Source organism: Myxocyprinus asiaticus, chromosome 8 (assembly GCF_019703515.2).
Source record: "Myxocyprinus asiaticus isolate MX2 ecotype Aquarium Trade chromosome 8, UBuf_Myxa_2, whole genome shotgun sequence".
NCBI lineage: Eukaryota > Metazoa > Chordata > Actinopteri > Cypriniformes > Catostomidae > Myxocyprinus > Myxocyprinus asiaticus.
Window position 1 is genome coordinate 27,226,963 of NC_059351.1, and position 14,711 is coordinate 27,241,673.

The window sequence follows — 14,711 nt, forward strand, 5'->3', positions numbered from 1 at the left end:
CAATCCCTTTAAACTCAAAAGGTCCATGAACACACACGAGCCCCCACGACAACTTTGCCATCGGATTGCTCAATTTTGCCTCACAAATTTGTGAGGCAAAATTACATAACAGAAAATACTTTGTAAAATAAACCCAGCCAATAGGAAGAATGAACACAAAGGACATGTAGATTCATTCACAGAACTGTCTCAAGGATGTGATCTTCCACAAAACAAATTCCAGCTATTATAAAACCGTTCAGATTCCTCGGACAGACAAACGAATGTTCCGTGAGCCAGCTGTTATGAGTACAGCGGATGACGTAATCATTCCAATGTCTCGTAATAAAACTAAAAACAAACTACAGCCAGCAGAAGGAATAAGCACAAAGAACGAACAGATTAATCCACAGCTGTTCCAAAAGGAGTGTTATTCAATAGAACAAGCTCCAGCCGCTAGGCGGAACCAATACAAAAAGAAACAAAACCGGCATCCCGGTTCCCTGGATGATCGAGTCAATTCACTCGGAGGCCGCATAAACGTATATTCCATGACTTACACAATCTGTCAACTTTATAAAAGACATCCTTTGTGTGAGCAGGTAGATATTTTGCGGTCATCTGTAGTGTCTATTCTCAATCTGTCCGGGAACTTCAATGCAAAAGTAATCTTTCATCAATGCAAAAGTTTCTTTAAGGAAAAGTGTTATTCACAAAACAAGCTCCAGCCGCTCGGCTGAGCCAACGCAGTTTACTCAGTCATTGATTCTATAAAAGACATTGCCAGATTTGGACAAGTAAATACTTTGCGACCGACCTTCGTTTCTATTCTCAATTTGGCCGGGAACATCAGAGCAAATGAGATCTTTTTTGATGTAAGAGTTTCTTGCATTCCTTGAACCGATCGCGTTTCTCTCGTCGAACTCGCAAAGTCTGGGAACAAGAAAATATTATGGTTCTTCCAAGAAAGCTTCCCTTTGCTCCTCGCCTGGCGTAACACAAGATCTTTATCGGATGATCTCAGAAATCTGGCCAGGATCGGTCGGGGCCTGTCTCCCTCAGCAAATCTGTGAGCTGGGACTCTGTGAGCTTGCTCGATTTCCAGCTTGTGGCCTGTTATGTTGAGCATACTCAGGAAAAGCTCGTCTAGAAATTTCACCATATCTCTGCCCTCCTCATGCTCAGGAATTCCAACAATTCGAATGTTATTCCTGCGGCTTCTATTCTCAAGATCTTCAAGCTTTTCAAGGAGATGTTCCAAATCAACTTTTGTCGCGGGTGGATTAGTGGTTATTTCCCTCTCCGAAGATTCCAGAAAATCGATTCGTCTCTCAACATCTGACACTCTTGCACCTATCTCAGAGAATTTAATTTCCATCGCCGTAATCGATCGCCGTATTACAACGAGATCCTCAAAGTCAGCAAGAACCTTCGTCAACATGACCAACATGTTGGTCAGTTGACGCTGGATCTCCTCTCCCACCGCGCCATCCAAAACGAGTCCCCGGTCTGTAGGGGCTTTCATCCTGCACACGTAAGTGTCTTTTAATATCTCCAGAGCCCGAGGATTTTGACTTCTTTGCCATGTTTTACCTCAAAGAGCAAATGTGTAACTGGGTGTATCAAATTTCACCAAATTATAACATGAAAATAATAAAAAATTTAGCAAAGTGCACAGAGCTCGTCGCTTACACGTCTGCTTCTTGCATGGCGTCACGTGACCCTCCATTATATGCAATTATTTAAGGAGCTTAAGTTTTCACGATGTTGTTTAATCTCACCAATTAAACATTCATCTTTAATATTGATACATGTTTATGATAAATTATTTAAAGTAGTTTATAATTTTTAAAAATATTTTAGCATTTGGTTAAAGTTTGGTCTGTTAGGGTTTAGATAAATGTTTTCCACATTATCATAACTAAAATATGTTATTTTTGTGGGCTACAATTACTTGCCATTTTAGTCAGAGTAAAGTGGATTCATAATTAAGAATATGACATGATGGGGAGGGAGTCACGCGACGCCATGTGAGGAGCGGGCGTGTGAATGGCAAGCTCTGCACACTTTGCTAGTTTTAATACTATTTGTGTTATAAATCGGTGAGATTCAATACACCCCGATTCTTAACTGCTCTTGGAAGACAGTATGTCAAAGAATTCAAAATCCTTAGGCTCTGGAGACATTAAAAGACACTTATGTGCTCAAGCTGATTCCCCTCAGGGACAAGCCCCAGACACAATTCGGACGGTGAACTGAAAGAAATCCGGCGTGAATTGATGAATGTGTCAGCAATGCTGACGAAGGTCATTGCAGACTTGGAGGATCATGCTTAATACATCGATCGATCACTTCCATGGAGACTAAATTCATTGAGTTAGTTACAAGAGTGTCGGACTTTGAGAAATGGATCGATTACCTGGAGTCATCGGAGAGGGAATTAGCTGCTAACCCGCTAGTGACCAAGGGAGATTTGGAACGCGCCTGGGAAAAACTGATCCGACAAAGATCTCGTGTTACGCAAGGTGAGGAGTAAAGGAAAGCTTTCTTGGAAGAAACACCGCATTTTCTTGTTCCCAGACTTTGCAAATTCGACAAGAGAGAAACATGAATGATTCAGGGAATTCAAGAATCTCTTACATCAACGGAAGGTTGCATTTGCTCTGATGTTTCCGGACAAACTGAGAATAGATACTAAGGATGGCCGTAGAGAATTTACATGCCCACAGCAAGCATTGTCCTACATAAAGACAATGGAGTAAGTCATTTGGTGATTTTTATGTTGCCGCCTAGTGGACCTGACTCACTGAACATTCTCTTGACTGTTCGAGGAACTGGGTGCCTTTTTCCTTTCATTTTGTGCTGGTTCCACCAAGCGGCTGGAGTTTGTTTTGTGTAGTATCATTTCTTCGGGACAGCTTGTGAATGAATCTGCTCATTTTGGGTGCTTATGCCTCCTGCTGGCTGAAGTTTTGTGGAATATTTCATGCAGGACATTGGAGTGAGTTTGACTTCCCGAAGAACTGAACGACCCGTTTTTCCTTTCTTTTTTTGTGCTGGTTCTGCTAGTGGCTTGAGTTTGTTTTGTGGAGGCACACACCTTCGAGACAGTTAAGTGGATGAATCTATACATTTTTTTGTGTTTATTCTGCTTATTGCCTGGAGTTTGTTTTATGGATTATCTTCTGTTGTGTAATTCTGCCTTACAAATTTTTGTATAGAAGCACCGGACTTGAGCAATCCGATGGCAAAGTTGTCACGGGGGCTCTCATATGCATACATGGACTGTTTGAGTTTAGATGGATGGACGCCGGTTGGCACCTTTGTGCGCGGGGTTAATGTGCACTTTTTTTTTTTTTTTGTTCTGGGGAAAGTTCGGGGGTTGATTGTTGCACCAATGTGGAATGTGGTCTTTAAAATTTTATTTTTGACACAATCTAATTTTTCTAATATGTCAAAATGTCAAATGTTAATATGAGTGGATAGTCTCTCTCCACGTGGAATGTGAATGGGTTGGGAAACCCCATAAAAAGAAGGAAGGTTATTTATTTTCTTTAACGTAAGAAATATGATATAGTATTTCTTCAAGAAATGCATCTTTCCCCACAGGAAGCTGAAAAATTTGGGAAGATATGGGGTGGACATATTTTCTTTAGTGCTGGCTCAAGTAAGAGCAAGGGAGTCATTACATTGATAAGTAAACATCTACAATTAAAATGTCTCAAACAGAGAAAAGAAAAATTAGGAAGAGTCATTATTAAGCAGAAATTCAGGGGCAAAGGTTGATTTTGGCTAATATTTACGCACTAAACACTGATGATCAGGGCTTTTTTATAGATCTTGAAGAGATGTTGCAAGCTGCTGGCACCCCTCATGATATAATATTGGGAGGAGACTTTAATCTTTTGATGGACTCAGTCCTTGATTATAGTGAAGTGTTGGGCCTCATGTATTCAGATATAAGACAAAGGCAGGCCTACACAGTCGTAAAGCCTGACTGAGGCCTACACACAGTCATAAACCTTACTGATAACAACCGCACCAAAATCAAACAAAGGGAGTCCAAAACAGACTACAAATCCCATGAAGCCTTGCTCACTTTACACCTATGTGTGAAATTCCAAAAGATCGAACTCTCAACTCCTATTGGATGAGGTGCATGACAGAACGCACCCTCAACCATGATGTCATCGGGAGTAGAAAAACCTCTGAGATCCTTCTGGGCATTGCTTCTAGCAACATTGCATGCCGTGCGTAGATGCAGCTCATTGCTGTTCTTAGGTGTAGCCTCATTGCACCAGGAAGTAACGTACGACTTGAAACTGTGGCCATACAATCTCCATCTCGCTGGATGAGTCGAGATTTCTCCGTGTTCCACCGAACACGCTAACGGATCTGAAGGAGACCGCTGAGCAATCCGCGTCTTCCCCTGTTTGCCTGCAGAAGTGAAGAAAGAAGATTTCTCTTCCCTCTTCAACCGAGTCGGCGTCTGTGATTTCTCCACCAGCCCGCCGAGAATCAGCAGCCGTACCGCCCGCCAACAGAGCGAGGAAACAGCCTCCCGTCATCACCCGAGCTCCAAGGAACCAAGTCGGAGTCAAACGACGGACGAACGCACATTCTACCCGCGTCCTCACACAATTCAAGAGGTTTACATCTGGGCAGAGATAGATTATTACAGTGTGTTATTCTTGTGTATCAAGGTTATTGCTTGTACAGTTTATGGACCGCCGAGTCCGCTCATTGCTTCTACCACGAATTAGATTTGCTGTGTTGTAGTCCAACCACATTGAACTGTTGTGTATTTCCACCATCACGGGTGAGACCGGCACGCTGAGTTTATCCATTAAAGAACCAAAGACCGCGGGACAGTTTACGAGCCGTTCATTGCGTCTCTGAGTGAAAAACTAACAGTTGCTTTCTCTCCCACGATCGCAAAACAGGCTTTGGTGCCGTCACTCTTCTCTCTCTCTCTCGTACTTACCGCACACACACGACCCCTCACAAACATACCCGCACACACATTTGGCTAGTAGATAACTTGCCGATAAAGCTCAGCATTGTCCCCAAGTTATTGAACAAGCGGAGACACGTTAAACGGGCAGATGCCATTAACCGGCTTCTCTCTGCCCACATTCGTGGCCACATTCTCTGACCGGAAACCTCGCATGACACACTCTCCACGAGAGTCACGTCCGCCATTTTGTGCGCGTCACTCCTTTCACACACACGCACACCCATTCACACACACATACCCATTCACACACACACATACCTTCCTCTCATGTGTTATAGGCTTATTTTGTTACCATATCTAATCATGTCACTGTTTAGTTTGTAGTTGTAAGTCGGAAGTTTATTAACTGCATTGTATTGATTATTAATTGATATTACTGCATCAGTCAATTTTGTTATATTTCAAAGAGAAGTGTTTTGGTTTGTTTTACAACCTGTGTCAAGGGCTGGCAGGGGATGTCAGTGCTTGGATTCAAGCCTTCATTATTTTCCTTTTGAATGTCGATGTTCTCCTGACGTCGACCTCCCTAAGAGAACAATCCTATATTGAGACAGCTATACTGTCTGGTTATTAGTCCCTGATTCCAGGGTGGTGCCCCGGCAATATTAATCCTTATTATTATTCTACTGAATTTGATAATTGATGGTTATCTGTGATGATTATTGATTTAAAGGGTTAAAAAGCTAACATTAATTCTAATCAATGTTCTATTGATTTTAATAATTAATAATTACCTTTGATAATTATCAATTATTGCTAATAACCAAACCCGCTCCTGAATGTAGCGCACAACAGAAGCAAAAGTGTGTAAGCCCCCAAGAGCAACACTGATGCTTCATAGGATGTGTAAAAATCTTGATCTTACAGATATTTGGAGACTTCTGAACCCATCTGGTAGGGACTATACATTTTTTTCATCAGTTCATATGATTTATTCTAGAATAGATTTTTTTTTATATCTAAATCCCTCATTTCATCTGTTGTTGATTGCTCAATTGGAAAAATTTTAGTCTCAGATCACGCCCTGGTGAGTTTAGAGGCGTTGCCACATATGGAGAGAAAAAAATCATATAGTTGGCGCTTTAATGTATCCCTTTTGCAAAATACTGAATTCCAGCAAATGTTAAAGGCTGAAATCAATGTGTATATGGAGACCAACTGGTCCTCAGTATCCTCTGTAGGCATGGCTTGGGAGGCACTTAAGGTGGTTCTTAGGGGTCAGATCATACAATATGCCTCATTCATCAAAAAAATCCAAAGCACGGGAACTCATGGAGTTGGAAAGGAATATTAAAACTGCTGAGGCACAGATATAATACAGATATAATACTATTTTGTCACGGAAGGTGGAGTTTTGGATATTCAGTCACATTTTGAGTAAGGGGACAAAGCAGGGAAGCTTTTGGCTAGATATACATTGCATCCGGAAAGTATTCACAGCGCTTCACTTTTTCCACATTTGTTATGTTACAGCCTTATTCCAAAATGGATTAAATTCATTATTTTCCTCAAAATTCTACAAACAATACCCCATAATGACAACGTGAAAGAAGTTTGTTTGAAATCTTTGCAAATTTATTAAAAAAAAAAAAAACGAAAAAAAAAAAAAAAAAAAAAAAATCACATGTACAAAAGTATTCACAGCCTTTGCCATGACACTCAAAATTGAGCTCAGGTGCATCCTGTTTCCACTGATCATCCTTGAGATGTTTCTACAACTTGATTGGAGTCCACCTGTGGTAAATTCAGTTGATTGGACATGATTTAGAAAGGCACACACCTGTCTATATAAGGTCCCACAGTTAACAGTGAATGTCAGAGCACAAACCAAGCCATGAAGTCCAAGGAATTGTCTGTAGACCTCCGAGACAGGACTGTATCGAGGCACAGATCTGGGGAAGGGTACAGAAAAATGTCTGCAGCATTGAAGGTCCCAATGAGCACAGTGGCCTCCATCATCCGTAAATGGAAGAAGTTTGGAACCACCAGGACTCTCCTAGAGCTGGCCGCCCGGCCAAACTGAGCGATCGGGGGAGAAGGGCCTTAGTCAGGGAGGTGACCAAGAACCCGATGGTCACTCTGACAGAGCTCCAGCATTTCTCTGTGGAGAGTGGAGAACCTTCCAGAAGAACAACATCTCTGCAGCACTCCACCAATCAGGCCTGTATGGTAGAGTGGCCAGACGGAAGCCACTCCTCAGTAAAAAGCACATGACAGCCTGCCTGGAGTTTGCCAAAAGGCACCTGAAGGACTCTCAGACCATGAGAAACAAAGATTGAACTCTTTGGCCAGAATGGCAAGTGTCATGCCTGGAAGAAACCAGGCACCGCTCATCACCTGGCCAATACCATCCCTACAGTGAAGCATGGTGGTGGCAGCATCATGCTGTGGGGATGTTTTTCAGCAGCAGGAACTGGGAGACTAGCAATGATGCAGCAATGTACAGAGACATCCTTGATGAAAACCTGCTCCAGAGCACTCTGGACCTCAGACTGGGGCGAAGGTTCATCTTCCAACAGGACAACGACCCTAAGCACACAGCCAAGATAACAAAGGAGTGGCTACGGGACAATTCTGTGAATGTCCTTGAGTGGCCCAGCCAGAGCCCAGATTTGAACCCGATTGAACATCTCTGGAGAGATCTGAAAATGGCTGTGCACCGACGCTCCCCATCCAACCTGATGGTGCTTGAGAGGTCCTGCAAAGAAGAATGGGAGAAACTGCCCAAAAATAGGTGTGCCAAGCTTGTAGCATCATACTCAAAAAGACTTGAGGCTGTAATTGGTGCCAAAGGTGCTTCAACAAAGTATTGAGCAAAGGCTGTGAATACTTATGTTTTTTTTTTTTTTTATAAATTTGCAAAGATTTCAAACAAACTTCTTTCACATTGTCATTATGGGGTATTGTTTGTAGAATTTTGAGGAAAATAATGAATTTAATCCATTTTGGAATAAGGCTGTAACATAACAAAATGTGGAAAAAGTGAAGCGCTGTGAATACTTTCCGGATGCACAGTATAAAGCAGAGTCTTTATCTACCATTCCTTCAGTGAAATCTGTTGGTGGTGAAATATTTATCTCAGCCATTGATATTTATAATGCTTTTAAAGAATTCTATCTTGATCTCTATAGTTCCACGTCTTCGTCTACTGATGAAGCATTAGAAAATTTGTGGAACCATTAGATCTCCCTAAATTGACGAATGAGCTCTTTCAATTCTCTTGATTCTGAGATAACCTCGAAAGATCTTGGCGAGGTAATTAAGGCTTTGCCTACAGGCAAGGCTCCGGTGCCAGATGGTTTTGCCGCTGAGTTTTATGATCTTATGCTACAGAACTGGCTTCACTTTTGTTAGAAGTTTATACAGAATCATTAAAGAATGGAAAGCTTCTTGCCAAACATGACACACAGTGACCTGTATGAGAGTGGAGTGTTGAGATCTTTTGAGAATTTGGTTCAACATTTTGGGATTCCTAGATCTCAGTTTTATAGGTATTTACAGCTGCACCGCCTGCTCTGTATTGTTTTGGGGAGTAGCACACACACCCCTAAAGCGGCAGATACTCTGGGAGAGGTGATTACTGCTTTTGGAAAAGGTCATGAGGGATCAGTGTATTACTCCCTGCTAATTCAGAGTCTGGGGGATGGAGCTTTAATTCTCTCAAGAGATTATGGGAGAAAGATTTAAATTTGGCATTGGAGGAGGGAATGCGGGCTAGGATTCTAAAAAATGTCAAGTCTGCATCTAAAGATTCAAGGGTTCGCCTTATGCAATTCAAGATTTTACATTGATTCAACTGGACCCCCTCTAGACTGTATAGGCTTGGTCTTAAAGACACACCCACCTGCTGGCGATGCCAATCAGAAGTTGGTGTCTTTTGGGGGTGTGTTAAGATCCAAGAATTTTGGTTGAAGGTTCAGAGTTGTTTGTGTGATGTTTTGGGCACTCAAATTTTACTTTGCCCCAGACTTTGTATTTTGGGCAATGGGGCAGTCATAAATTTGGGGGATAAACATATAAAAAATTGGGTTCTGACCAGTATCATGATTGGCAGACATATTATTTTAAGGGGTTGGAAGTTGGACAGAGCGCCTTCATTTCCGGAGTGGTACGCGGAGATGGGGAGGGTGGCAGCCTTCAAGGAGGTGGCAAATAGAAGGCAGGGGTTTGGGGACGTGTTGTCAGGAAATAGCGTTTTGGGGGGACTCTTGGGGAGGGGATGGGGAGAGAGAAGTCTAGTTTAATTATGTATGTTTATTATATTTTTTTTGTTGTGAGTATTATTGTATGTGACCAAAGGGGTGTTTGCTGGGGGTTAGGGTGGGGTTGGGGATTGGGGAGGGATATTTGTGGGGGTTAAATATTAAATGTTGATTTGATGTGTATGTGTTGTTTTTCTCTGTTGAGTATTTTTGAATCAATAAAAAATTTTAATTACAAAAAAGAATATAACATGTTGAAATATTGACTAAATTTAAAGGACATTTTTTGGAAAAAAGATGGAAATAAAACACTGAAAATTAACACTTGACAGAACATTCTGTGCAACAACATAAATATAAATGGGCAGGACTAGTTTAAATTATTTACACGTGAGATCAATTAAGAAACATGGAGGAATGTGAAAATACAGAGAGGTTCGTGTCCCAAACAAGTCAAGATGAGGAAAAACTTGTTATTAAGGGGTGTTTTTTAGGCACAATGTGAAGCGGAGTTTATGGTCACCGAACAACAATTCAAATGATTTATAATATTAGTAATATTAGATTTACTTATAAAATAGATTTTAGAAAAATTTGTTTTACAGTTTTCAGTCTTTTGTTTTTAACTCAAGGGTTACACAATGTGAAGCTGTTTTTGAACTGAGGCCAGTACAGTAAAGTATTGAATTCATTGTATTAAGATTTTAATTTGAATGAATGCATTTTATATAAAAATGCAGCATTACACACAAATAACTAGAGAAGTAAAGTTTGTCAGGACAAACTTTAAGTTGGCTTGAGAAAGCCTAGTCTGAAAGTTTATTGATAGATGGAGTTCTTAGCTGGGCATTGCTAACATGTTTTAGCGCTTCGTTAGGTGTGGCTAGCATGAGTCAAACGTGCCAAACAGGAAGTTTCTACGATGTTCTGGTGCAGAGATATGTGTTTTTATAATTGGTTGCTAGGGTAAGCCATGTGGTTGCTAGGGTAAGCCATGTGGTTGCTAGGCAGTTGCCAGGCTGATAATAAGAAGACTGCTTTCTGTCCTGAGTCATACAAGCCAACAATGAAGTCTCTACGACATTCTGATCCTGAGATACCCATCTAAGCGATTTGGAATGGAAGTCTATGGGGTTTGGTTGCTAGGGTGCTCTAAATTTTTGCTAGGGCGTGGATGATGCAACAGCTGTAAAAGCAGCTAGGGTGCACTCTTGACTTCGGCCAGTAAGAAACCAATCGCAAACTCCAGCATGAGGTCTAGAATTTTTTTCTTCACAGTGAAAGATTTTAACTGAATGTGAATTATTTTACTGCTGAGGATGATGTAATAATTGTGATTAATATGATTAATGACAGACTGTGATCAAAACAAATCATCAACCAAACACTTTATGAAAGACCTCCAACAACAGTGTCAGTAACTGAACTTCTACATGCTTGATGACCTCACAATGAGGCTCACTTGATTATAATTATAATTAATTATAATAATAATGAATTATAATTTTATTTATTTATCACACATTATACATTTGCACATATACAGTGAAATTCTTTTTTTTCACATATCCCATCTAAGCTGGGGTCAGAGTGCAGGGTCAGCCATGATACAGCGCCCCTGGAGCAGATAGGGTCAAGGGCCTTGCTCAAGGGCCCAACAGTGGCATCTTGGTGGTGCTGGGGCTTGAACCCCCGACCTTCTGATCAGCAACCCAGAGCCTTAACTGCTGAGCCACCACTGCCCCACTCACTTTAATAAATCTTGAAAATTACTCATGCAACAGTGATCAAAGACTCACCACTAGCAATTTAATGCACTTCTACAACACTGAGTGTGTGAAAAGAAAAGACTCATGAGGAAACAAACTCATGTTAACTCAAACAGTTGCTATGACAACAACCCTACTGAGAGGGAGGGAGAGGTCTCTAACTCAAAAGAAAAGCAAACACAGTTGAGGGAAACAATTTACATACGGCCACTGCGAGGGCTGCACAAATCTAACTGACACAAAACTTTATGCAAATGTTTTAATTAATAGAATTTTAAATGAGCAATTAATTAGCCTTTCAAACTATTGAATGCAGTGCTGCATAATTTAAAGAAGATAAGTGGCATAAGGCACAATGCAAGATATATAAAGTATTCAAAGAACAGAGACATTTAAACTGAATACCTCAGAAATTTTCTATTAGAACTCAAAAGCTCATTAATATTCATCAGGTTTAATAAATGCATAATCCTGTGCTTGCCAATCATGTGTACCAATTCTGTGCCCAAAAACCCTATTAAACTACCCACTCCTCTATCAAAGTTTACCAAACCAGATTCATGAATTACCAATGACTGGGCCTTATTTAACTACTCAAAAACATTCCCCTTAAAAGTATAGTGATACTATGGTACAGTGATGGAATTTCATAGTAGTTTAAGATATACATACACTCACTATGGCACTAAAAGATTACAATATTCATGTACCATGACATTTACATGGTACTCCACATGGTACATGTATAAAAAAAAAAAAAATATGATAGTACCATACTTTTTTGTTAGTACCAACATGACCTGTAATAATTTATTCAGTGGAGGTGTGGATTTTAATTAATTTTAGCATTTCATGTCCCTGCAGTGCAGATAAACATAAAAATAAAAGTAAAATTTCACCACAGAACTTGACAATTAAAAATAGAACGGTGAGCATTAATCATTCATGACGGTGTTTGTATTCATGAATATTCATGAGTAGCTCTGTATATTTAATCCGCGCGATTAATAAATACTGTGACTCGCATCTTTTCTGGAATGCAACAGACGTTTAAATTGCGCACAAATCATTTAAACGACAGCTGATCCGATGCAAAACAAAATTTTACTCCAGCGGTTCTTAATATTGTTCCCCATTCAGTCACTTTCCACAAAAAAATATTCCGCAAAAGATAGCGCTTTAGAAAGTTCACGCTTAAAACGTACAATATTCACCGTTATTTATTACCTGTTAGTGGTCAAAAGAAGCTCATGTTTATCTTTTGTTTTAGTTCGCGGCAGCAAAAGTAAAATAAGTTACAATGAAAAACCGCGCGTGGATAATTGCTGGACAAATACATGAATATGCAAATGAGTTGCCGCTGAGTTCAACACAAAGCGGTTGATAGCACTGCTGCTAACTCACAGCACTTTATAAACATCATATACACCACTGGAAACCCGCCCGGATCGACCACTGTTATCTGTTTCAACCAGTTAACTCTGTATGCTAAACGACAACATAATGCGAATATGCTGCATTCCATTTCAAACGGAGTTTTGTACAGGACAAATGCAAACTCTCATCTGCTGCTAACACACTCAAATCATTTACACAGTCTATATTGTTCACGGCGAACGGTTCCGTCTACTAATGATCGGCGTGTGTGTTTAGCTTTTGTTTACTCGCGGTGGATGCAGGGAATATGAATATGTAAAATTTAATAATTACCCGCGGTCCAGCGCTCATCTTGAGTCGTTGATTCTCTGACCGCCATTTTGAATATTTAGTGTGAGAGTGAAACCCCGCCCACTGCTGCTAAAACACACACACACACACACACACACACACACACACACACACACACACACACACACACACACACACACACACACACACACTCATTTCCCACGTTTTTCACGTTTCTTCTATTTTCATTTCTTTGTTTTCCCCCTTTCTGTGTGTACAAACCCCACCCACCATATATTAAATCTAATTTTTAACAATTCCAGATTTCAGAAATAAAGTTAATATAAATTATTTTGGACAATCTCTGAACAACTATAAATATATTTGAATAAAAATAGAAACACTTTACCATATACAAAGTTTGGACACACAACTTAAATATTTATTTCTCATTTTAAAACCTTTTGATGAAGAGGCGTATGCTTAAATGCTTATGCCTATATATGAATTCCCTTAAAAAACTTTGTTAAAAAAAAAAAAAAAAAAAAATTGTTTTGAATAGCTAACAAACATGCTAACATGAAAAGCAGCTAACAAGTGTTCAACATATACAGGTGCATCTCAATAAATTAGAATGTCGTGGAAAAGTTCATTTATTTCAGTAATTCAACTCAAATTGTGAAACTCGTGTATTAAATAAATTCAATGCACACAGACTGAAGTAGTTTAAGTCTTTGGTTCTTTTAACTGTGATAATTTTGGCTCACATTTAACAAAAACCCACCAATATTACACAGAAAGAAAGTCATTCAGGATTTGATGACAAGTTGGTGAATAAATGATGACAGAATTTAAATTGTTTTGGTCAACTATTCCTTTAACTTTACTATCAATGTGATAGGAAGGTGCATTTGTTTACCTCTATATCATGAAACTTTGAAAAAAAAGAGACTTGTATTTTGGAAAAAATGTCAGTTTATAATGAATGCAGTAATGTTATCTACTACTTGTAGCACAGTTTATGTACAGTATAGAGTGGAGGTCCATATCAAACAAGCTTTAAAGTTGCACAAAGTCAGTTTTTGTTTTGTTTAGCTAGTTGATACAGCAATTGTCTGGACTTATTCTGATTCTTAGTGACGTAGATGCATCACACAAAAGCAAATGTTTCTGGTTATCAATGTCATTGTAGAGATTCTCTGTTCACAGTCATATGTCACTCATGATTCGGTCACCATGACGGGTGTACCACTCCATGTAGAGTAGAACAGCTTTGTCGAAAAACACTGGAAAAATTACTTGGCTGAACATTCTCATGTTATTCTGAAATGTTTGTATGAATGGAAGCCTGTTAACTCTCATAACTGAAACAACTAGAATTATTACTGCTCTCTTGACCTTCAATTAAAAGTACATAGATGAGATCTATAATTGTGCCATAAATACAGAAGTAGTTAAGATTTTTTACTGTAGGTCTGTGACTTTTGACTCTTCCTGTTTCCTCCATGCAACGAGAACTTCATCATCCTCCATTTCTTCAGCTACCCATGCCCTAGCCCGCTGTTTGATCTGAGCTATAAAAGCAGAGATCTCTTCATCTTCCTCCTCATTCTGTCTCTTTTTGACTGTCCTGATTGTTCTCAAACAGTGTGGAGTGAGTCAATTTTGGTTTTGCCAAGACCTCCTGGTACCCATCCCCCTCAACATAAACCTCCTGGTTTTGTAACTAGCAGTTTTGCTCAAGCCATTATATGAATGTTCAGTGGAAGGTGGGGACCTCCTTGATCATTGTTAAAATCTGGACTGGGATCTCTACCCAAATCCACATCAGTATCAGCCCGATGGCTGGATGAAAATCTTGTGGCAAAGCCTTATTCCTCCTCTTCATCTTCATCTTTTGATATCGAGATCCTGCGACTTGTGAAGTCAAACTCTGAAGGTTCCAGTTCATGTGATGTTTCTTCATATGATGGCCGAGATATGCGGGGCTCAGTATCTCCATCATAAGATGCTTTTGGTGTGCCTTGAGGAGTCTTACATTTTGGAGCCATTCATCAATACTGCTGGTGGTGGGAA

At 39.9% G+C, this 14,711-nt stretch overlaps 1 pseudogene; it reads right to left on the bottom strand.

Annotated features, from left to right (window-relative positions):
• Nucleotides 1-12,723, bottom strand: part of LOC127444935 (POU domain, class 2, transcription factor 1-like) — a 66,802-nt pseudogene extending 54,079 nt beyond the window's left edge.
• Between the last annotated feature and the right edge of the window lie 1,988 nt (nt 12,724-14,711).